General features: G+C 36.6%; 1 long non-coding RNA gene across 2 annotated transcripts in view; it reads left to right on the forward strand.

Moving 5' to 3' along the window:
* The window catches only part of LOC137637490 (uncharacterized), a 45,135-nt gene that overhangs the window by 4,023 nt on the left and 16,119 nt on the right, over nucleotides 1-24,993 (forward strand). The window contains exons 2-4 of one of the 2 annotated variants that reach the window (XR_011043665.1): nucleotides 10,263-10,546; nucleotides 11,138-11,210; nucleotides 20,052-20,281. This is a non-coding gene — a long non-coding RNA (uncharacterized lncRNA). Of the gene's footprint in view, nucleotides 1-10,262; nucleotides 10,547-11,137; nucleotides 11,211-20,051; nucleotides 20,282-24,993 lie in introns of those variants that run through there. The other variant, XR_011043666.1, reaches the window with a different exon arrangement.

The raw sequence follows: 24,993 nt of genomic DNA on the forward strand, positions 1-24,993 counted from the left end.
CGCGGCTTGAACGATCTCCCTGGTTTCATCGACGTCATACGCAGGATTTAACTTTTAAGGTAAATTACCTTAGTTTGAGGTCATTTGTATGGTTTCAAAGTAAATCTAAGGTAATTTCTGTTTTACTAGATACAAACTTGAGGAAATTCGAACAGTTTTAAGGTAATCTAAGGTAAAAAGCATTATCATCTAAGGTAATGATCTATAAAACAAATTGGCAAATCTGATAAATATTTAGATTATCAAGGTTGTTTGAGGCCGATGTAGTAACATCCCTGACTGGTGAACGTCAGATTGGGGGTTGAGTCCCTCTCAAACTCGTTAGTTTCTTTGGTATCTGCAACCTTATCCTTATGAGCTAAGGATTTGGGGTTTGGGGGAGCCTATAGGCCTCTGCTAAGTCATCAGCAGCTATTGCCTGGACCTCCTTGGTCCTAGCTTGGGTGGAGAGGGGGCTTGGGCGCTGTTTGTATGTACATATGGTCAGTCTCTAGGGCATTGTCCTGCTCGATAGGGCAATGTCACTGTCCCTTGCCCCTGCCATTCATGAGTGGCCTTTAAACCGTTAAATGATGGGTCAGGAACCGGGTATGATAGTTCGTAGGTGAAGCCTTACCCACTAACAAAGCTCTCTCTCTCTCTCTCTCTCTCTCTCTCTCTCTCTCTCTCTCTCATAGTTAGTTGGTTAGTGTCAGTCAATTAACTCAATCAATGAGCACCTAATGAAATTTGTAGTAATTGCCATTTAACAAGAATAGGGGAACTTATGTAGCCAATCTATTTGTACAAGTCAAAAGAACCGGTTGACTGAACTAAGACCCCGTCTCATCTGATGAAGTTTCAAAAAGTACTAGAATCTCCTTGGCCCGTTGCTCTATACACCAGACTGACTCGAGTAGTTGCATGTGAAAGGAGTTTAAAGGCCCCGCATGAATGGCAGAGGCAAGGGACAGGGGCATTGCCCTATTCAGAAGGACAATACCCTGGACACTGACCATATATACATATGATCAGCGCCCAAGCCCCCTCTCTATCCAAGCTATGACCAAGGAGGGCCAGGCAACGGCTGTTGATGAATCAGCAGATAGACTTATAGGTTTCTCAAACCTCACTCCTAGTTCACAAGGATGGTGAGATTGCAGCGACCAAAGAAACTATCGAGTTCGAGCAGGACTCAAACCCCAGTCTGGCGTTCACCAGTTAGGGACGTTACCACATGGCCTAGATAGTTAAAGAAAGAATACTTTACTTTACTTACTTACTTACTTACTTACCTATTTACCTACTTATTTACCTATTTACTTATTTACTTATTTACCTATTTACCTACTTATTTACCTATTTACTTATTTACTTATTTACTTATTTACTTACTTACTTACTTATTTACATATTTACTTACATGAAAGGCTGCTTTCCTGATCATATCCCGCAGAGGAATCCTGTGCCCTACAGGACCTACAAAATTAGTTTGTCTATAGTGTGGTGCCATGTGTCATCTCGTAGGCCTTGCTTGTTAAAATATTTCATTTAGCTTCGTTTGGTCACAACTAGGCCTAAAATAAAAAAATAAAAAAATTGAGGTTGAAATTTTCCAACCCCTGGAACCCCCATTTTTGGCTCATTATTATGACTAGGCCTAATTTTAAAATCCAAAAAGCTTCGCTATTTGTTGATTGATTGATTTTTTATTTTACTGGCATCCTGACATCTGAGGTCATTGACGCCGATATCGTTTATTGTAAATAGAAAAAAAAATTATTATACTCAATTAAAACCATAAAAGCAAAGATGTCATTTTAAAAGTTAAATATCTTTCAGAAGACCTTCTGAAATAAAACTAAAAATGTCGCAATTTGTTGAGGGATTTTTTTCACAAAATCAGAGTCGTTTTAAGAGTTTATGATCATGCTGAATTCGTTTTTTTAATCTGAAAATGCAATATGATGTCCCTATCATTATCGTCTGTTAAAACTACCCAATTTTGCTAATGTACTGTCAAATATAAATGCCCTGTCGTCTCTGGTCCCCCTCTGTCAGCCCCAATATCTATAGATTCCAGAATTTCAGGTGTAGAAGAGTTTGGTTGTTAGGGGGGAGGATGACAGGTGGGGGAAGTACTAGATGTTAGAGCTGTGAAGTGTGTGATGGCAGGGGAAGCACAAAAAATTATTTATGAACGTAAATTCAATATAATTTCATACGTTTCTAATTCTATCATTATTATAATACTTATAATTATTTGGCATATTTGTTGTCATCTGCTATAACATTCACGCTTACAACTTATTGCCATAGATTTCGATATTTAGTTTGACAACGTAATTTGTCCAGACTGAAAAATCTCTTGAACACAAGCTAGGAGTCTCTCTCTCTCTCTCTCTCTCTCTCTCTCTCTCTCTCTCTATGTTAGCAATGATTTTCAAATCTATTTCAGAAACAGATCTTCTGAAAGCTATTTAACTTTTAAAAAGGACATCATTGCTTTTGATATAATTTTATTTCCTTTTATTCTTGATTTATAACAAAATATATCGGCGTCAATGGCCTTCGTTGTTAGGATGCCAGAAAACTCTGTATCAATCAGTCAAAAGAAATTATCAATCCTGTTATTATATCCTTCGTACTTAAGACATGAGCTGACAAGGGGACGAGACCCTTCCGGGCTTAGTTCATATCCTACTCTACAATACAGGCCACCTTAACTTTGAGGAGTCGATAACTTTAATATTTTTATTAGCGAGTCTTGGCTAGATTAGAATTTTGCATAATGTATTTTGTAATTGAATATAATCTAAAAGACTTACCAAGTCTTATCGAGTCTATTTTACATGTGGTATTCTCTCTCTCTCTCTCTCTCTCTCTCTCTCTCTCTCTCTCTCTCTCTCTCTCTCTCGTACATGGTTAGTTGGTTAGTGTCACTCAATTAGGTAATCAAGGAACAACTAATGACATTTTTAATAATTGTCATTTAACAAGAATAGAGGAACTTACTGTAGCTAATGTATTTATACAAATCAAAAGAACCAGTTGGCTGAACCAAGACCCCGTCTCATTTTTAAGCAATTAGACCATAGAATTTTATCAAAGGTTTCAAAAAGTGCTAGAATCTCCTTGCCCCGTTGCTCTTCTCACCACACTACCTCGAGTTGTTGCGTGTTTTATTCCAGCTGTGACCAAGTCGTGAAATGATTTTTCTAATCTGGTAGTCGAATCAGTAGAACTTCGAAAGTTCAAACTCGCAGCAAATGTTTTCATGTTGAACAAGCTGACATAAGTCCTTTTATAGCTTATATATAAAGTGTCTGTTTGAATGTTAATGTTTTTTAGATATCTTATTTTAATTGTTCATTACCACTTATATCGGTTAGTTCCTTATTTCCTCTCTTCACTGGGCTATTTTTCCCTGTTGGACCCCTTGGCCTTATATCCTCTTGCTTTTCTAAGTAGGGCTGTAGCTTAGCTAATAATAATAATAATAATAATAATAATAATAATAATAATGTGAAAGGGGTTAATAGATTTATTATTACATGACCCCGACAGTTAAGGAAAGGATACTTTACTTACTTATTTACTTGCTTGCTTTCTTGCTTGCTTTCTTGCTTAATTTCTTGCTTTCTTGCTTAATTTCTTTCTTACTTGCTTAATTTCTTTCTTACTTGCTTGATTTCTTTCTTACTTGCTTATTTGCTTACTTGATTACTTAATTACCTAATTACTTAGACGAAGGACTGCTATCCTGATCATATCCCGCAGGGTAATCCTGTGCCCTACAGGACCTACAAAATTAGTTTATCGTCTATAGTGCAGTACCATGTTTCATCCCGTAGGCCTTGCTTGTTAAAATTGGTTTATTTAGCTTCGTTTGGTCATAATTAGGCCTAAAATATAAAAAAAAATGGGGTTCAAATAGTTCAACCACTGGTACCCCCATTTTTGGCTCATTATTGTGACTAGGCCTAATTTTAAAATCCAAAAAGCTTCGCTATTTGTGAATTGATTGATTTGGTGTTTCTGGCATCCTGACATCTGAGGTCATTGACACCGATATCGTTTATTGTAAATAAAAAAAAAATAATGATACTCAATTAAAAGTTGAATATCTTTCAGAAGACCACCTAATGAAATAGAACTAAAAAAAATTCGTTATTTGTTGAGGGATTTTTCACAAAATCAGAGTCGTTCCAAGAGTTTGTGATCATGCTGAACACTTACTTTTTTTTTTTTTTTTTTTTTTTTTTTTTTTCCTCCTGAAAATGCGATTACATGTCCCTATCATTATCGTCTATTACAACTACTCAATTTTGCTAATATACAGTCAAATACAAATGCCCTGTCGTCTCCAGTCCCCCTCTGTCACCCCCAATATTTAGAGATTCCAGAATTTCAGGTGGAGAAGAGTTTGGTTGTTAGTGGGGAGGACGCCGGGCGGGGGAAGTACCACCTGGTAGAGCTGTAAGGAAATTTCTAAGGGTAATATCTTTACATAAACTTTATTCCTCTCATCGACATATGCAGAGTAGATACGACTTTGCCTGAAGAGATTGTGAATCTGTTTAGGGTTGAATTAAGCAACATATTAAACTAATTTTTATCATTATTACTGCTAGCCAAGATACAACCCCAGTTGGAAAAGCAAGATGCTATAATCCCAAGGGCTCCAACAGGGAAAAATAGCCCACTGAGGAAAGGAAACAAGGCAATAAATAAACGATATAAGAAGTAATTAAAAATTTAAACTTAAGTATTTAAAAAGACATTAACAACAATAAAACAGACAATTCATAAATAACTATAAAAAGACTTGTCAGTCTGTTCAACATAAAAACATTTATCAATTAAATAGTTAAAAAGTAACTAGAATTAATACAGGTAATTAAATAGTAGGTTTAAGGCTACCAGGGTATTGTCTGAATATGAATAAATGTATAAAATATATGAATTATATGACTAAACAATTTAAAATAATGAATAATTGACCCTTACGTTTTAGGGGTGATGGATTTGGAAGAAAAGGTTACATATATGGACAATAAGCTTGGAAAATTGTGAGACAGAATAGTAGAGAAGTTGGGAGAGAAGTGAAATACAGGAATTAAGAGAAAGTAAATGGATAACAGCTGGAATTGAATAAAACATCGAGGAAAGTAAAAGAAAATGTTTATAATTGTGGGGTGGGGTAGGGCAGATGTCTCTGTCACGAGAAGGACTACCCGTATCTGTTTCCTAGTTGTGTGATGACTAGTGGTTGCAGAAGAAGACAGAGGACGATTTGCCACACTGCTGTCTTTCCTGACTCTCTTCTGTTTCCTTACTTCCAACCTGCTGTCTTTCCTGACTCTCTTCTGTTTCCTTACTTCCAACCTGCTGTCTTTCCTGTCTCTCTTCTGTTTCCTTACTTCCAACCTGCTGTCTTTCCTGTCTCTCTTCTGTTTCCTTTCTTCCAACCTGCTGTTTTTCCTGTCTCTTCAATCTCCTTACTTCCATCCTGCTGTCTTTAATGTCTCTCTTCTGTTTCCTTTCTTTCAACCTGCTGTCTTTCCTGTCTCTCTTCTGTTTCCTTTCTTCCAACCTGCTGTTTTTCCTGTCTCTTCAATCTCCTTACTTCCATCCTGCTGTCTTTAATGTCTCTCTTCTGTTTCCTTTCTTTCAACCTGCTGTCTTTCCTGTCTCTCTTCTGTTTCCTTTCTTCCAACCTGCTGTTTTTCCTGTCTCTTCAATCTCCTTACTTCCATCCTGCTGTCTTTAATGTCTCTCTTCTGTTTCTTTCTTTCAACCTGCTGTCTTTCCTGTCTCTCTTCTGTTTCCTTTCTTTCAACCTGCTGTCTTTCCTGTCTCTCTTCTGTTTCCTTTCTTCCAACCTGCTGTTTTTCCTGTCTCTTCAATCTCCTTACTTCCATCCTGCTGTCTTTAATGTGTCTCTTCTGTTTCCTTTCTTTCAACCTGCTGTCTTTCCTGTCTCTCTTCTGTTTCCTTTCTTTCAACCTGCTGTCTTTCCTGTCTCTCTTCTGTTTCCTTTCTTCCAACCTGCTGTTTTTCCTGTCTCTTCAATCTCCTTACTTCCATCCTGCTGTCTTTAATGTCTCTCTTCTGTTTCCTTTCTTTCAACCTGCTGTCTTTCCTGTCTCTCTTCTGTTTCCTTTCTTCCAACCTGCTGTTTTTCCTGTCTCTTCAATCTCCTTACTTCCATCCTGCTGTCTTTAATGTGTCTCTTCTGTTTCCTTTCTTTCAACCTGCTGTCTTTCCTCTCTCTTCAGTCTCCTTTCTTCCATCCTGCTGTCTTTAATGTCTCTCTTCTGTTTCCTTACTTCCATCCTGCTGTCTTTAATGTCTCTCTTCTGTTTCCTTTCTTTCAACCTGCTGTCTTTCCTGTCTCTCTTCTGTTTCCTTTCTTCCAACCTGCTGTTTTTCCTGTCTCTTCAATCTCCTTACTTCCATCCTGCTGTCTTTAATGTCTCTCTTCTGTTTCTTTCTTTCAACCTGCTGTCTTTCCTGTCTCTCTTCTGTTTCCTTTCTTTCAACCTGCTGTCTTTCCTGTCTCTCTTCTGTTTCCTTTCTTCCAACCTGCTGTTTTTCCTGTCTCTTCAATCTCCTTACTTCCATCCTGCTGTCTTTAATGTGTCTCTTCTGTTTCCTTTCTTTCAACCTGCTGTCTTTCCTGTCTCTCTTCTGTTTCCTTTCTTTCAACCTGCTGTCTTTCCTGTCTCTCTTCTGTTTCCTTTCTTCCAACCTGCTGTTTTTCCTGTCTCTTCAATCTCCTTACTTCCATCCTGCTGTCTTTAATGTCTCTCTTCTGTTTCCTTTCTTTCAACCTGCTGTCTTTCCTGTCTCTCTTCTGTTTCCTTTCTTCCAACCTGCTGTTTTTCCTGTCTCTTCAATCTCCTTACTTCCATCCTGCTGTCTTTAATGTCTCTCTTCTGTTTCTTTCTTTCAACCTGCTGTCTTTCCTGTCTCTCTTCTGTTTCCTTTCTTTCAACCTGCTGTCTTTCCTGTCTCTCTTCTGTTTCCTTTCTTCCAACCTGCTGTTTTTCCTGTCTCTTCAATCTCCTTACTTCCATCCTGCTGTCTTTAATGTGTCTCTTCTGTTTCCTTTCTTTCAACCTGCTGTCTTTCCTGTCTCTCTTCTGTTTCCTTTCTTTCAACCTGCTGTCTTTCCTGTCTCTCTTCTGTTTCCTTTCTTCCAACCTGCTGTTTTTCCTGTCTCTTCAATCTCCTTACTTCCATCCTGCTGTCTTTAATGTCTCTCTTCTGTTTCCTTTCTTTCAACCTGCTGTCTTTCCTGTCTCTCTTCTGTTTCCTTTCTTCCAACCTGCTGTTTTTCCTGTCTCTTCAATCTCCTTACTTCCATCCTGCTGTCTTTAATGTGTCTCTTCTGTTTCCTTTCTTTCAACCTGCTGTCTTTCCTGTCTCTCTTCTGTTTCCTTTCTTTCAACCTGCTGTCTTTCCTGTCTCTCTTCTGTTTCCTTTCTTCCAACCTGCTGTTTTTCCTGTCTCTTCAATCTCCTTACTTCCATCCTGCTGTCTTTAATGTCTCTCTTCTGTTTCCTTTCTTTCAACCTGCTGTCTTTCCTGTCTCTCTTCTGTTTCCTTTCTTCCAACCTGCTGTTTTTCCTGTCTCTTCAATCTCCTTACTTCCATCCTGCTGTCTTTAATGTGTCTCTTCTGTTTCCTTTCTTTCAACCTGCTGTCTTTCCTGTCTCTCTTCTGTTTCCTTTCTTTCAACCTGCTGTCTTTCCTGTCTCTCTTCTGTTTCCTTTCTTCCAACCTGCTGTTTTTCCTGTCTCTTCAATCTCCTTACTTCCATCCTGCTGTCTTTAATGTCTCTCTTCTGTTTCCTTTCTTTCAACCTGCTGTCTTTCCTGTCTCTCTTCTGTTTCCTTTCTTCCAACCTGCTGTTTTTCCTGTCTCTTCAATCTCCTTACTTCCATCCTGCTGTCTTTAATGTCTCTCTTCTGTTTCCTTTCTTTCAACCTGCTGTCTTTCCTGTCTCTCTTCTGTTTCCTTTCTTCCAACCTGCTGTTTTTCCTGTCTCTTCAATCTCCTTACTTCCATCCTGCTGTCTTTAATGTCTCTCTTCTGTTTCCTTTCTTTCAACCTGCTGTCTTTCCTGTCTCTCTTCTGTTTCCTTTCTTCCAACCTGCTGTTTTTCCTGTCTCTTCAATCTCCTTACTTCCATCCTGCTGTCTTTAATGTCTCTCTTCTGTTTCCTTTCTTTCAACCTGCTGTCTTTCCTGTCTCTCTTCTGTTTCCTTTCTTCCAACCTGCTGTTTTTCCTGTCTCTTCAATCTCCTTACTTCCATCCTGCTGTCTTTAATGTCTCTCTTCTGTTTCCTTTCTTTCAACCTGCTGTCTTTCCTGTCTCTCTTCTGTTTCCTTTCTTTCAACCTGCTGTCTTTCCTGTCTCTCTTCTGTTTCCTTTCTTCCAACCTGCTGTTTTTCCTGTCTCTTCAATCTCCTTACTTCCATCCTGCTGTCTTTAATGTCTCTCTTCTGTTTCCTTTCTTTCAACCTGCTGTCTTTCCTGTCTCTCTTCTGTTTCCTTTCTTCCAACCTGCTGTTTTTCCTGTCTCTTCAATCTCCTTACTTCCATCCTGCTGTCTTTAATGTCTCTCTTCTGTTTCCTTTCTTTCAACCTGCTGTCTTTCCTCTCTCTTCAGTCTCCTTTCTTCCATCCTGCTGTCTTTAATGTCTCTCTTCTGTTTCCTTACTTCCATCCTGCTGTCTTTAATGTCTCTCTTCTGTTTCCTTTCTTCCAACCTGCTGTCTTTCCTCTCTCTTCAGTCTCCTTTCTTCCATCCTGCTGCCCGACCTCTCTTAATACACTATGTAGTGGAACGTGTATGTATTCCCTTGGCTATGCATGACCCCTATCCCTTGGAGCTAATGTGCTCAATTTAGCAGTCTATGGAAGGGTAGGATGACTAGTCCAGTTTTATTCATTTGCTGAGCTGAGCAAGAACTCTTAATTTCCTGTTTGATTCAGGGATCCCACTAAGTTTTACTATGATTCTTTTCTTATTGATGACAGTAATATTAAGTTTTCATCGACAGTGAGATTTTAACCCTAATGTACAAGATTGAAATTAAGTGTATAAGCATATCAGTGTTTTCTTAATTGCTCATCGATTCTTCTAGAGTTTTTATGATTGCAATTGCTTGCAAGACAAAGAAAGGCATTGCTTGATAGGATGTAGGGAGTGCTGCTGTATATATAACAAGGTCTTTGAACTGTTTATTTATATCAGAGTTTAATGTGCTGCTTATGAAGTCATGTTTTGTGTTTTAATGTGTTCAGGTGTGCAAAGGGTTTCCCTGATCAGTGCTTTTAGGGAGATGTGGTCTGCCAGCACAGAGCATCATTAACTAAACTTGTTAGTTTTGCAAGTAGAGTCGTTGCAAGATCAGCTTAAGTATACTGAAGTTCTTAAATATAAACTATTCTTTGTTATTAGTTCCAACAGACTTGCCCCCTCAATCACAATTATTAAGGTCAGTACTACACAATATTCCAGCTATGACTATATAGTGGAAAGACAGTTGAATCTTTGTAACTTCAGGCTGACACAAGTCTCTTTTTATAGTTGATATATACCAGATCTATCATAAGATCTTATAATATATATTCATTACTCTCCATATAGTTTTCCATATTTCCTTTCCTCAATAGGGTATTTTCCCTGTTGGATTTTTGGGCTTATAGCATCCTGCTTTCCCAACTAGATTTATATCTTAGTAATGATAATAACAATAATCTATTATGCAATGTTTTATGTCAAGGGAAACTTGCCAGTCTGCATTAATGACTTGTTTCCAATGGTGAAGTGTTGTGTATATCTGGTGAGCTATAAACTCTGGGAATCAGGGTGAGACACCCAGTCACTTTTTCCTACCCAGGTTGTAACTTATCAGAACACCAGTTTAGCAACGAGACAAATCAGGCAGGAGTGTGTCATGGCTGTGAAAGCTGGCTATCAGCACACTGTCAGGGCAGGCACTACAGAAAATAGGAGGAGAGATTCTCTGCTCCTCATCCTTCCTGGGTTGACAAGGAGGGGAGGTTTTAGTTGTGGTAGCCTATGAACTGTACAATAATAATAATAATAATAATAATAATAATAATAATAATAATAATAATAATAATAATAATAATAATAATAATAATAATAGCGTCCAACACAAAAGTGATTATTGGCTATTGCCTTGAAATTGACTTTTATGCCTGAAAATAAAAGACTGCTAATCTGTTTTCCCTTTTCCAGATCTGATGGAGTGAGGTCGCCAACCAGCTGATAAGTGCAAGTGTACTTCAACTATATCGTGAGCAGACAGAATGCCTAAGGACAGAATGCCTAAGGACAAAATGCCTAATGACAAAATGCCTAAGGACAAAATGCCTAATGACAAAATGCCTAATCCCTCAACACGGACAAATGCCTAATGGACAAAACATCTAAAAAGGGATAAAAAAAAAGTGAAATAGATAACTGAGCACTGTAGAGTACTGACCTCGGCCAAGGTAGCTAAGTTTACCTTCATCCTTAATGTAAGTTGCATGATTTTTTTTGTTCTGTTTGTTTACTGGAATAATTTCGTATTAACTTTTTCAACATTTGCACCTAATAAATTCGGTACTTGGTTGTTCAGTTTTAATTTTTTTTACAATCTGAGAGAGTTTGTTGAGGAATTGAAACACACTAGTTGAAAGTATGGTGCCATCCTTCTAGGGATTTCGTAGATTTTGGAAAATTTTATTCTATTCTATCATACACATTCCACATTTGAACTTCGTCAACCTCTCTGAACTATTCTGAGCCATGTCATTTTTAAATGTTCAAAGAATTCAATGAAAATATCTTAAGTTTAGTGGTCCATTGAATTAAAAAAGTTTGTGAGAAAGATCAGCCACATCCTCTGTTCTTTTGTTTCTTTTCCTCACTGAGCTATTTTTCCTTGTTGGAGCCCTTGGGCTTATAGCACCTTGCTTTTACAACAAGGGTTGTATCTTAGCTATTAATAATAATAATAATAATAATAATAATAATAATAATAATAACAATATTGTGTTGTATATACAATGTCTAAAATGTAGTTTAGCTAAAAGTTTAAGAATATTAATATATTTACTTTCTTTCAGAATTAGCAGTATGTTCCAAGTTTTCAAGAAGATACGTTAACAGTACTGGAGAGATTCACTTCACTAATTACAGGTAAGGTGTTCATATGGAAATGTGACTGGTTTATTTCAGGTACTATGCACTCTTAGAGTATCATTAACACAAACCAAATTTGTGAAATTCATTCTAATTATTCCAGTCTTCCTTCACCTAATGAGTTATCCTAAACATTTGCTTTTTTCCTTTTTAATTGCAAAAGTCCTCTGATAATTATGACTAAGCCCTTCGTCATCACAGCCATTCAGATCTTACTAAGAAATTGTGAAATATTCATTTTTTTCATACATTGTCTCATCTTGAACCTACCCATATGTCCATGTCTGTCATGCACAATTATACATATTATGATTGCACCATCCACAGAAAATATGTATACATATACTTCTTTATCCATACACCAGCAAAATATACTACCCCACAACGAACTAGCAAATCTCCTAATTTCGCCCAGCGTACCATTACCATGTATGAAAATGCCAACCTATTTTGGATTATCCAAAACTAACAATATTTTTGTATCTTTCATCATTCCTTGCATGGACATCATTTTCATAATTGTAATCTTTCACTACTCCAAACACATCTTCATATTATAACCTTTCATTTGCCTATCTCATTTTCTGTTTGTTTTTCTTTTTTCTTAAGAATCGAAAAACTCGCGCGCACAATGGTAGGAACAACTGCAAGAACTTCATCCATACCACATATACCTTTATAGTCTCATCGGCAAACTTCTTCCATGCTGAAGTGTCCAGTCTGTATCTCATTTTTCACCGTATATGCTTCTTCAAACGCATTTTTCAATGCCTTACGCCGGTTTTTATTCTTCTCACATTTATACTTCTGTCTTGAAGATCATGCACTATTGTCACTGAATACTTACATATGGTTACACACACACAGTCATAAACTCACTAAAGTCTCACTCACTATTCTGTCTTCTCTTAATGAATTAATATACAAACTTTCCTATATGATCTGCCACTATTACTATACATTTATATTACTTTATAGTATGATTACCGCCACTAATAATAGTTCATTTATATTTTTCCCTTATGACAATCAACTCGCGTATTAATATCCTCTTTAGCTATTGTAAGCAGCTCTTCAAGGAGAAAGACACTCCAAAATCAAACCATTGTTCTCTAGTCTTGGGTAGTGCCATAGCCTCTGTACTGTGGACTTCCACTGTCTTTGGTTAAGAGTTCTCTTGCTTGAGGGTACGGTCGGGCACACATTCTATCAAATTTCTCTTCCTCTTGTTTTGTTAAAGTTTTATAAATTATATAGGAAATTTTTATGTTAATGTTGTTACTGTTCTTAAAATATTTTCTTTTTGCTTGTTTCCTATCCTCACTGGGCTATTTTCCCCGTTGGGTTCCCTGGGTTTATAACATCCTGCTTTTCCAACTAGGGTTGTAGCTTAGCAAATAATGATAATAATATTAATGACAATAATAATAATAATAATAATAATAATAATAATAATAATAATAATAATAACACATGCATTATCAAACCTCTTTGGGATTACTGATACAGTATCATTCTCTAACCATCTACTCAAACCATGATTATTTTTAAAACTCTAGTATTTACTTTGTTGAACCCTCTTCAAGCTCTTTTTCCTTGAACCATACGTCCATTAATTCCTGAGATATTCTTTCTCGTGTGGCAATTGCTTTTATATACAGTTTTATCAGACCTATTAAAATGGGCAACGCAAACTGCAATTTAACATAACCACATGTATTGAGCTCTGCAGTACACACTCTAGTTTTCTAGTTCACCCCTTTTAGCTTTACCTGCTACTCACATTGCTTTGTACATCCTGGAGGAGATGCATAAAGGAGGCTACAATTATAAAGGTAATCCTGTCCTGGAAAAGTGATCCATTGACCATTATTCCAAAATAGATTAATTCTCTTATCTGTACTCCATCCTTTATACCTCAGTTCACCACATACAAAACCATTTTAATTTGCTTTTTCTTTCACAATCCTTTCCCTGACCAATCTCACTGCAACCAAAACAGGCAATCAATAACCATCTACCTGTCACACCCTCTTTTCTGTAAATCATCTGTCCTTCCAACTCTCTGATTTACACTTCTGTTTTTACTTGCCCAAGCATAAAAGATTCCTTAGCTCTGGTAAGCAGCTCTTCAAGGACACTCCAAAATAAAACCATTTTTCTCTAGTCTTGGGTAGTGTCACAGCCTCTGTAACATGGCATTTCCTGTTTTGGGTTAAGAGTTATTATTATTATTATTATTATTATTATTATTATTATTATTATTATTATTATTATTATTATTATTATTATTATTATTATTATTATTATCACTTCTTATTTCTCTTCCTCTTGCTCTGTTACTTTTTATAGTTTATATAGGGAATATTTATTTCAATATTTATGTTTATTAAATATTTTATATTTCCTTGTTTACTTTCCTCACTGGGCTAATTTCCCAGTTGGAGCTCCTGGGCTTAAAGCATCCTGTTTTTCCAACTAGGGTTTTAGCTTAACAAGAAATAACTTTTTTCTTCCAGGGACCTTGGTTGACACGAGTGGGTTAGTATCCTATCTCCTTTAATCTTTCAGGTTCTGAAAGATCTTTTCTTTTTAAATGCTGCTTCTCTCTCTCTCTCTCTCTCTCTCTCTCTCTCTCTCTCTCTCTCTCTCTCTCTCTCTCTCTCTCTCTCTCTCAGTGAAAGAAGAGAAACGATAGCACACCACTCAATGTGGCAATTTCTTTACATACAAAAATAGCAAATGCTTGGAATAGACTACCAGCGGATGTTGTAAACAGTAACACGGTAAACGAGTTCAAGAATAAGTTAGACAAGCTCATAAGAACTCTAAATGCTTAAACTAAATCTCTCTACTAAAGAGCACATGGAGTCTCTACGGATGGACTAAAAAGTCCTTGAGACATCCAAAATCCTTGTAACTAAATCTCTCTCTGTTCTGCATATTAACAGGGGAGCAAGAGGGCGTTGAATGGATACCTTGTGCTGTCAAAGTTTGGTGTCATTTTTCGTAAACTAGGGTCCTTATAGAATGTATTTTGCTTGGTTAAGCTTCTGGGAATTTCGTAGAGACGTCTACATAGGGATAGTTTTGAGATGACCCACAAGCTAATTTTTTGCCAGTTTTGCTGCAATAGAAAACAAGGGATATCATTTGTCTAACCATACAGTTTAAGCTGTTATCGTAATGCTAATGAAAGATAGAAGAATTATTTTTATTTTCTTTAAATATCCATTACATTACATTTCAGCATCTACGGTACTTGCCAAAGACGACATTATCAGGTGTATATAAAGTCGGTTTTCGAAAATATTGTTGTAATATTTCTGTTATATAGTAATAGTACATAAAATGTACTAGTACATCCTGTTACATAATTTGTACATCCTTTGGAAGGACATATCTAAAGTATCAATTTGACTTACTATATAAGACTTTATTGTTCTCTTAATAACAGGAAAATGAAGAGGAAATATGCACATTTGTGTTGTAAGGCAATCAAAAGATCTGAGTTTTGTTGAAATTTTTATATTTTGCTTCAACAAACCACAAAAGAATTTTTTTATACTATTAGTAAGAACTTTTGAATTGCCTTTCATTGTCGGTTTCTTACGAATTTTTAAATATAAAAAAGTCAATGTTTGTTATTAGCAAGAATCAGCTTCGTCTGTATGTAGCCCTTGAAAAAGTTGGTGCCTTTCTTTGACAGTGACAGCCAAGAAAAGGAACATTTTTATTCTTGCTGCAGACGCAAATCTCCGCACGCTGATTTTTTCACGTACACCTCAAACTTATTCCCAGATTAGCTGTGATACTGGAGTCAGTGTTGCAGAGATTTTTTTGCAGAGAACAGCCATATGATGTGCAGTTAACCATTTTAGTTTTGCTTTACGTGAGGACTTGCTTATGATTGTTGCAATAGCTGAATTTTGAGTATGTTGTAGAAGAGCATCTTCTGCTTGCAGAAGGCTTTAATAGTCTGGATTTAGTTATTAGTGTTTTGTCTCTGCAATTGAACCAATGATAGCTCAGTGCCCCCTGATGCATGAACTACTAAGGACAGGCAAGATTGCATCAGTTCGGCACTGATAATCTGCAACTGCATATCTTTAGCAAATAATTTCAGGGGATTAAAAAGCATCTACCCTAGACATTGCCACAACTTCTTTTTGCCAAGTCAGTAGAACAATATCTTCATCTTTACCTGGAAATGCATAAAAGAATGGTAACAAGTTGCATTTGTCCTTATCTAATGAAATGAATGTATCATGGCTACGGATAAACGTCTTAAGATCTGTTAAAACTCATAGATTGGTCAAGGAAGTTGATATTGCACCGTAACAGATTACCAGAATGATAACATCTATGCCATTGGAAGGAATGACAATACGATTTGCACCTAATTCTTCAGCACTGTAAATTGTATGGAGGATGGTTCGGTTGCCAGCTTCCCTGCGAGTTGGTCCATGTGTGGTGATGTCTCTCATTCCCTTTTCTTCAAAAAAAAAATATTATTTTTTACTTCTTTATAAAGGCTTGATACAGGTCGAGATGAACTGGACAACATGAAATACCCGAAGGTAGGCACTGAAAGGTGATTCTGGATATTATATAGCTCCAGTAATCCTGATTTTTTTTTGCCTTGTCTTTTCAATTGCACTTAGACTGGGAAGTTGATCATATATAGTAGAGCAGAATTGAATGTTTGATGTTAATTGGGACATCTCGAAGAAGGGTGTATCTGTAGCCCTGTTTTACATCTGAATTTTTGGTTTGGGTGAAAGGACCACTTGTCGGTTGCATACATGGCATCGACAATGACAGAAGTGTTGATTGTTACCTTGGGTAATGTATCTAGACATTTTGTCTCTCTTCCAATATTACTTTCAATTTGTTTACTTTTCTCATTCTGCCCTCAAAGTCAAATAAGGAGGGTGGAATTTCAGTACAGTCATATTCTTCAGCAATTATCACCTGAGAAACTATCTGAAGCAGATATGTTTCTGAAAACTACTTAACTTTTTCTTTCTTAAAAGTCTTTCTCATAATTGTTTACCTTCACTTTTAAGGAGGCAAGTATTTAGGCCTTTCCTCCGATAAATTTGACTTGATTCAAGTCACTATGAGATTCTTTGGAAGCACAAACTCTATATGATATGCAAACCAATCTTTCTACTGTAAGCTCTTGGAATAGGTTGACCATTTCTGTGATGGTCTGCTAATCCTTGTGACGATGACCGATCCAAATTCATGATTTTTGGATGGTGTCTCAATACTAGTGTTCATATGAAACACTCTCTTCAACTTAACAATATTTTCAGCAGACATAGGTTTTGTGGATAGCCATTTCATTTGGGTTTTCAGTGTCAACGTGATCCCACAAGTATACATGGCTTTGGTTCACTTCAGTTTTGTATTTCTGTTCAAGAACCATACAGTCTTGCCAGTCCTTAGTAGTTTGTGTAGTAGATGGCACTGAATAATCTTTGATGTAGTTACTGGTGTAAATCAGGACTACTGCTCAGTCTTTCACTAGCAGAGGATGTTCTTCTAAAATATATTAAACATTCTGCTATTGCAACGACCATGATAAAGTTCATCAAATGGCTAATCTCCGCAAAAGAAAAAAAATGCTGACTCCAGTTTACACGAGAAAAATGTAACTCCGATTAAAGGGAATGTGCAAAAATCGATGTGTTGGAAATTATCTGCAGCAAGAATAATGTTTCTTTTCTTGGCTATCACAATCAAGGAAAAGCACCATTTTCCATCCATATACCAAAGGCACTTCTCCCAATTTTGGGGGGTAGCCGACATCAACAAGAACAAAACAAAAAAGGGGACCTCTACTCTCTATGTTCCTCCAGCCTAACCAGGGACTCGGCCGAGTTCAGCTGGTACTGCTAGGGTGCCACAGCCCAACCTCCCACATTTCCACCACAGATGAAGCTTCATAATGCTGAGTCCCCTACTGCTGCTACCTCCGCGGTCATCTAAGGCACCGGAGGAAGCAGCAGGGCCTGCCGGAACTGCGTCACAATCGCTCGCCATTCATTCCTATTTCTAGCACGGTCTCTTGCCTCTCTCACATCTATCCTCCTATCACCCAGAGCTTTCTTCACACCATCCATCCACCCAAACCTTGGCCTTCCTCTTGTACTTCTCCCATCAACTCTTGCATTCATCACCTTCTTTAGCAGACAGCCATTCTCCATTCTCTCAACATGGCCAAACCACCTCAACACATTCATATCCACTCGAGCCGCTAACTCATTTCTTACACCCGTTCTCACCCTCACCACCTCGTTCCTGACCCTATCTACTCGAGATACACCAGCCATACTCCTCAGACACTTCATCTCAAACACATTCAATTTCTGTCTCTCCATCACTTTCATTCCCCACAACTCCGATCCATACATCACAGTTGGTACAATCACTTTCTCATATAGAACTCTCTTTACATTCATGCCCAACCATCTATTTTTTACTACTCCCTTAACTGCCCCCAACACTTTGCAACCTTCATTCACTCTCTGACGTACATCTGCTTCCACTCCACCATTTGCTGCAACAACAGACCCCAAGTACTTGAACTGATCCACCTCCTCAAGTAACTCTCCATTCAACATGACATTCAACCTTGCACCACCTTCCCTTCTCGTACATCTCATAACCTTACTCTTACCCACATTAACTCTCAACTTCCTTCTCTCACACACCCTTCCAAATTCTGTCACTAGTCGGTCAAGCTTCTCTTCTGTGTCTGCTACCAGTACAGTATCATCCGCAAACAACAACTGATTTACCTCCCATTCATGATCATTCTCGTCTACCAGTTTTAATCCTCGTCCAAGCACTCGAGCATTCACCTCTCTCACCACTCCATCAACATACAAGTTAAACAACCACGGGGACATCACACATCCCTGTCTCAGCCCCACTCTCACCGGAAACCAATCGCTCACTTCATTTCCTATTCTAACACATGCTTTACTACCTTTGTAGAAACTTTTCACTGCTTGCAACAACCTTCCACCAACTCCATATAACCTCATCACATTCCACATTGCTTCCCTATCAACTCTATCATATGCTTTCTCCAGATCCATAAACGCAACATACACCTCCTTACCTTTTGCTAAATATTTCTCGCATATCTGCCTAACTGTAAAAATCTGATTCATACAACCCCTACCTCTTCTAAAACCCCCCTGTACTTCCCAGATTGCATTCTCTATTTTATCCTTAATCCTATTAATCAGTACTCTACCATACACTTTTCCAACTACACTCAACAAACTAATACCTCTTGAATTACAACACTCATGCACATCTCCCTTACCCTTATATAGTGGTACAATACATGCACAGACCCAATCTACTGGTACCATTGACAACACAAAACACACATTAAACAATCTCACCAACCATTCAATTACAGTCACACCCCCTTCCTTCAACATCTCAGCTTTCACACCATCCATACCAGATGCTTTTCCTACTCTCGTTTCATCTAGTGCTCTCCTCACTTCCTCTATTGTAATCTCTCTCTCATTCTCATCTCCCATCACTGGCACCTCAACACCTGGAACAGCAATAATCTCTGCCTCCCTATCATCCTCAACATTCAGCAAACTTTCAAAATATTCCGCCCACCTTTTCCTTGCATCCTCTCCTTTTAACAACCTTCCATTTCCATCTTTCACTGTCTCTTCAATTCTTGTGCCGGCCTTCCTTACTCTCTTCACTTCTTTCCAAAACTTCTTCTTATTCTCTTCATATGACTGACCCAGTCCCTGACCCCACCTCAGGTCAGCTGCCCTCTTTGCCTCACGTACCTTGAGCACCATTTTGCTCAAGTGAAATATACTTGATCGTTGATACTGACAAATATTAATAAGCACTGACTTTTTTATATCTCAAAAATTCATCAGGAAAATGCAAGGAAATAAAATCTATCATTTCTTACTAATAAATCGATATTTTCTGCTATAAAGCTAAATATTAAGATTTCTATAAAATACAAATCTATTTCCATATGACACACTGTGTAATATTTTATTTTCATTATTATGTTAGGATAATGAAGTCATATATGAAATATCAAATTTGCAATGATATGCCTTCCTAGCAATTATATCACTATTTTTTGTGTGGTGAATCTCTCTGAAAATCAATGCTGGAAACATCCCTCTATTGTCATATGACACAGTATGGTGATATTTCCTTTTTATTGTCTTGTTATTAACAGTACAATAAAGACTTGTATATCAAATAAATGCTCTGAAAAAGTACTTTCAAGTATGATGCACTAGGAAATATTCAGTATGATAAAATAAAACATAATATTAGACTAATAAATTTGTGAAACTGAATTATATCCACCTGTTAATGTGGTATATTGCAAGTACCGTGAAGTATATTCTTCTAGATTTCATTTAGTATTACCATAACAGCTTCAAATGTCATGAATGCACATTGCAATTTCATGGAAGACAATGACCACCTAATTTTTTTACCATAAAAATTAACAAGATTGTTTGCTGAACAGAAACTTATGAAATATGTTCCATTTTCATTTGCAACTTCGCCAAGACTCTCAACACCCATCACATTCTCTATCCCTTGATTATTCCTTCCAACTTTAGCATTGTAGTCGCCAATCACAATTTTCATACCTTTCTCTGGGATCTCGTCTATTAAACTCTGCAGTTCTTCATAGTATTCATCTTTTCCTTTCTTCAGGGGAATCATTCGTTGGGTTATAGCAAACTGTAATACTCATATTGCACAGCTTTGATTTGAACTTTGCTAGTAACAATCTACTATTTACAGCTCTCCACTCGGTTAATGGCTTTTCTGCTCTTGGTGCCATCAATAGGAATAGATGATGATGATGATGATTAAAACTGACAAAAATTAGCTTAAGGGTCACCTTGAAACTACCTCTGCATACAAGTCCTTCTAAATTCCTGTAAACCTGGCTAAGAAAAAGGCATTCTATAGGAACCCTAGTTTATGAAGAATGACACCAAACTTTAACAACACTACATCGGATCTGTGCTCCCCAGGTATATGTTTACTTTTACTTTTGAAAGTTTTAGGTTCCATGTTTTTACTACGTTCGCATTCTTTATCTCAATATCCAAAACCTGACCTTCTACCCTCACAGGGTCATCCACTTGCATCTTCCCCAAATGGCTCCTTTCAATAGGTTTTTGGTTTGAAATCCCTTACTTTGATTAGTGATACCAAGGTGATACCATCTATTAATATTTGTACATCGTCTCAAGCTGACTCTTCACACCTTAGCATTACCTAGACAGCCACTGCCATAGTTATACTTTTAGCTTTCTATTCAGTCACCACTAGCATTGCTCTATACATTTACATTGATTATCCATCAACTTTTCAGTATCCATTTCTGTTTGCTGCCTATTCTTATATAATTTTCTTTCAATGGTGGCATGTCTTTTAATAGTTTATATTTGTCATATCTGTTTTGATTTTGTTACAGTTTTAAAAATATTTTGCTAATTTTTTCTCATAGTTTATTTCCTTATTTCCTTTCCTCACTGAGCTATTTTTCCCTGTTGGAGCCCTTGGGCTTATATCATCTTACTTTTCCAACTAGGGCTGTAGCTTGGCTAGTAATAATAATAATAATAATAATAATAATAATTCTCAGAATATTCTCTTGTTTTACACAACTAGCTACTTTTATAAATCTATTTTCAAGTCTATATTCCAGGCAATAACAACTCATTTGAACATAATTACATTTTCATCCTTTTTTCAGAACACACACAGTATACATCACAACTTAAACTCATTCACTTTCCTCTATACTTCCCTATTCTTAGGTTTACTGCCAACATCCCTTCTTCCTAAGCAGAAATATTTGCCTGTCCAGTTCTAAACATTAATATACATGAAGTTTTCTCTAAGTATACTTATTAAACTGAAATATGTCCCTATTCAATTCAGGGCATTGTTACACTTAACATTTTCTCTGAATAGACCATTCTACCAATATCTATCAGACATAGTTTGGGGAAATCTTTACAACTGTATCTATCAAAGTAACATTTCACAATTTATTTGAACCAGTGCAGTCATTCACCATTTCCTTTCAATGATTGCAGGAATAAAATCAATTTTTTTTTTACTCGACATTCTCTTCCTTACATTCTCATATACAGCCATCTTGCTGTACTATCATAAGTTCCTATCAACAACCCTATTGTAATGAACACAATTCAAGGACCAAACATGCACAACTTGCTCACTTTCTTTAAGACTTAAAAATGATACACAGCAGGGTTTAACAATCGATAATTCACACACAACTGAACTATATTCTTACACAGCTAACAACACATCTCTTGAAAAGTTTATATACTGTGGTATATATCTATATCTATCTATTGCAATACTAATTTCCTCGATTCAATTGCACTTCTGTAATAGCAACAGCAAACTAGCCACTCGTGAAATCTCTTTTGTCTATTTAGTCCACTCTCAAACGATAACATAATGTACCCTCTTCCATCGAAATCCTTAAAATAAATCTGTCCTTTTGGCATAAACACATATCTAAAGTGTCTACCAACTTTTCTATCCATCATTATCAAATAATCAGCTCTTAGGACCAACTGATATAGCAAGGTAACCCTCATCTTAATGCTGACTGTTCTTATTGCTATGAGTCCAATCTGTTGAACGTCTCCATTCTTTTGAGTTTTCAATTATCTCCTGTTACATTATTATTATTATTATTATTATTATTATTATTATTATTATTATTATTATTATTATTACTTGCTAAGCTACAACCCTAGTTGGAAAAGCATGATGCTATAAGCCCAGGAGGGGGCCAACAGGAAAAATAGCCCAGTGAGGAGAGGAAAAAGGGAAAATAAGATATTTTAGGAGTAACAACATTAGAATAAATATCTCCTATATAAACTATAAAAAGTTTAATAAAAAGGAGGAAGAAAAATAAGATAGCATAGTGTGCTCAAGTGTACCCTTTTTACCCTCAAGCAAGAGAACTCTAACCCAAAACAGTGGAAGACAGAGGCTATGGCACTACCCTATACTAGAGGACAATGGTTTGATTTTGGAGTGTCCTCATAGAAGAGCTGCTTGCCATAGCTAAAGAGTCTCTTCTACTCCTAACAAGAGGAAATTTTATTTAGTTGTAGGCTTCTTTATCTCGTCTTCTAAACAAGTTCATTCGTCTTGCCCATTACTGATCCTGGTAACCTTTCTGAAAGGTTTTCCTGTTCACGTCCAGGTGTCCCAGATTAAGGTTGATATACTGAGAAAAACCCGTATTGCCTTATCTCAAAGATCATTTAAACATTTAGTATTCTCTCTTGTTTTTTGACAATTACAACAAAAATAATTAACATCTAAAAGGACTGCATCTTATGCTTTTACTCATTTTATGATCCTTAGCATCTCCTGAATTCGTTTTACCCATCACTCACAGCATCCTTTAAACAGCTCTCCTATCTTCTATTTGATATCCTTCCTTTCCAGTCATCATAGGATCTGTTTTGCTTAAGTTTAGCACAAACATCCCTACATTTTTCTCCTGCATTTCAACATTTCTATGCTTCTCCGTCCATCATTAGGATAAACAGTAAATGATATAGAGTTTATCCTGGAAAGGCATCTAAGATTTTTCTCATATACTTCTCAAACATCTACCACTGTCTTCACCCTAGATATATGTTAAGTAGTCTGTCCATCTAATTCCTACAAATAGTGGCATTGTGTGTCTTCTCAAACACCTACCACTGTCTTGAGGGTACACTCGGGCACACTATTCTATCTAATTTCTCATCCTCCTGTTTTGTTAAAAGTTTTATATTTTATATAAGAAATACTTATTTTGTGTTGTTGCTGTTCTTAGAATATTTTTTCATTGTTTCCTTTCCTCACTGGGTTATTTTCCTGGTCGGAGCCCCTGGGCTTATAGCATCCTGTTTTCCCAACCAACTAGAGTTGTAGCTCAGCAAGTGATGATAATAGTAATAATATACAAAGGACTCTGTCCATCTAATTGCTTGCCTTACTACTTTAATAAGTGTCTTCTCGAGGTATCATTCCAGTATTTAACTCATTATCATGACTGTCTTTGTTGCATTACCTTTAAGATATAGGGACCCTGATCAAGCACTATATACACTATCCAACGTTGTTAATCAAACTGTGTATAACTCAAACATGAACATATTTTATGCCCTTGCAAATGAATCTATTACCTCTGTCTGTATTTCATACTGGGCCACATAAATAGGGTAATGTTTCTCCCATGTGATATCAAACAAGACCTTTACTTTCAGTCTCATTTCGTTTTCCATTTTAGACTAATTTGTATTCTATTCATCTGGAATATTTCATTTTTAATTTTCTTTCTTTTTATATTGCATTCCAAATTCAGTTGCATATCATCCAGGAAACTTTTTAAACATTATAGAAGCTGTTTTAGCAAAGATCTGGTAGTAATTTAAGTGTTATGGAAGCGTTCTAAACGTTACAGATGCAGTCTGAACAAAGAACTGGCAGTAATTCTTCTATTTCCACATTCATGTTTCTACACATTTTCCTCCATTCTTTTATTCAATCTCACAGAAAATTCTTGGTCCCAAAATAGAAACTTACAAATACTAACTGGTTGACACTTTTCTTGTTTGTCCATTCTTTTTGCATGAATTATTCGTTCTCCAATAAAAACACTTTTTAATCACATTTATCCATAATAGTCTTAATATCTGCTTTCATTTTATTTCAACTCTAATCAGTTGAGCATCATATCAATAACTTTACTCCTTCAAAAGTATTTATTTTATGGGACAACTATTCTACAGTAATACTCTGGCTGTCATCTCTATATACGTAAGGTATTTGGATATTTTCTCTCTTCAATTACATCTCCTTACCTCCCTCAACAGCAAATGATACAGGGCTGATAATTGATAGAAATCGGCATTTTTCTCAAATAGTTTCATTTCTAAATCTTATGAGATTAAAGTAACGATATCCAAATAAAATCTTTCTGGTGACCTGCGTTCCTAATTCTCACCACCTGTTTGCCTTAGTACTTTGTCCCTTCTCATTTCTACATTATTATTATTATTATTATTATTATTATTATTATTATTATTATTATTATTATTATTATTATTATTATTATTATTATTATTATTATTATTATTTAGAGGAGGTGTGGAAGTTAGTAAAAGAAAATGTTGTTGGAATTGCAAGTGATGTGTGTGGCAAGAAGTTTGTTGGAGGCAGCATGAGGAAGGGCAGTGAATGGTGGAATGAAGGAGTGAAGGTAAAAGTGGAAGAGAAAAAGAGGGCTTTTGAAGAATGGCTGCAGAGTAATAGTGTAGAGAAGTATGAAAGATATAGAGAGAAAAATGTGGAAGTGAAGCGCAAGGTAAGTGAGGCAAAGAGGGCAGCTGACCTGAGGTGGGGTCAGGGATTGGGTCATTCATATGAAGAGAATAAGAAGTAGTTTTGGAAAGAAGTGAAGGGTGTAAGGAAGGCTGGTTCAAGAATCGAAGAGACAGTGAAAGATGGAAATGGAAGGTTGTTAAAAGGAGAGGAGGCAAGGAAAAAGTGGGCGGAATATTTTGAAAGTTTACTGAATGTTGAGGATAATAGGGAGGCAGATATAATTGCTGTTGCAGGTGTTGAGGTGCCAGTGATGGGAGATGAGAATGGGAGAGAGAGAGGGGAAGTGAGATTACTAGATGAA

The sequence above is a fragment of the Palaemon carinicauda genome, unplaced genomic scaffold (genome assembly GCF_036898095.1).
Source record: "Palaemon carinicauda isolate YSFRI2023 unplaced genomic scaffold, ASM3689809v2 scaffold790, whole genome shotgun sequence".
Taxonomy (NCBI): domain Eukaryota; kingdom Metazoa; phylum Arthropoda; class Malacostraca; order Decapoda; family Palaemonidae; genus Palaemon; species Palaemon carinicauda.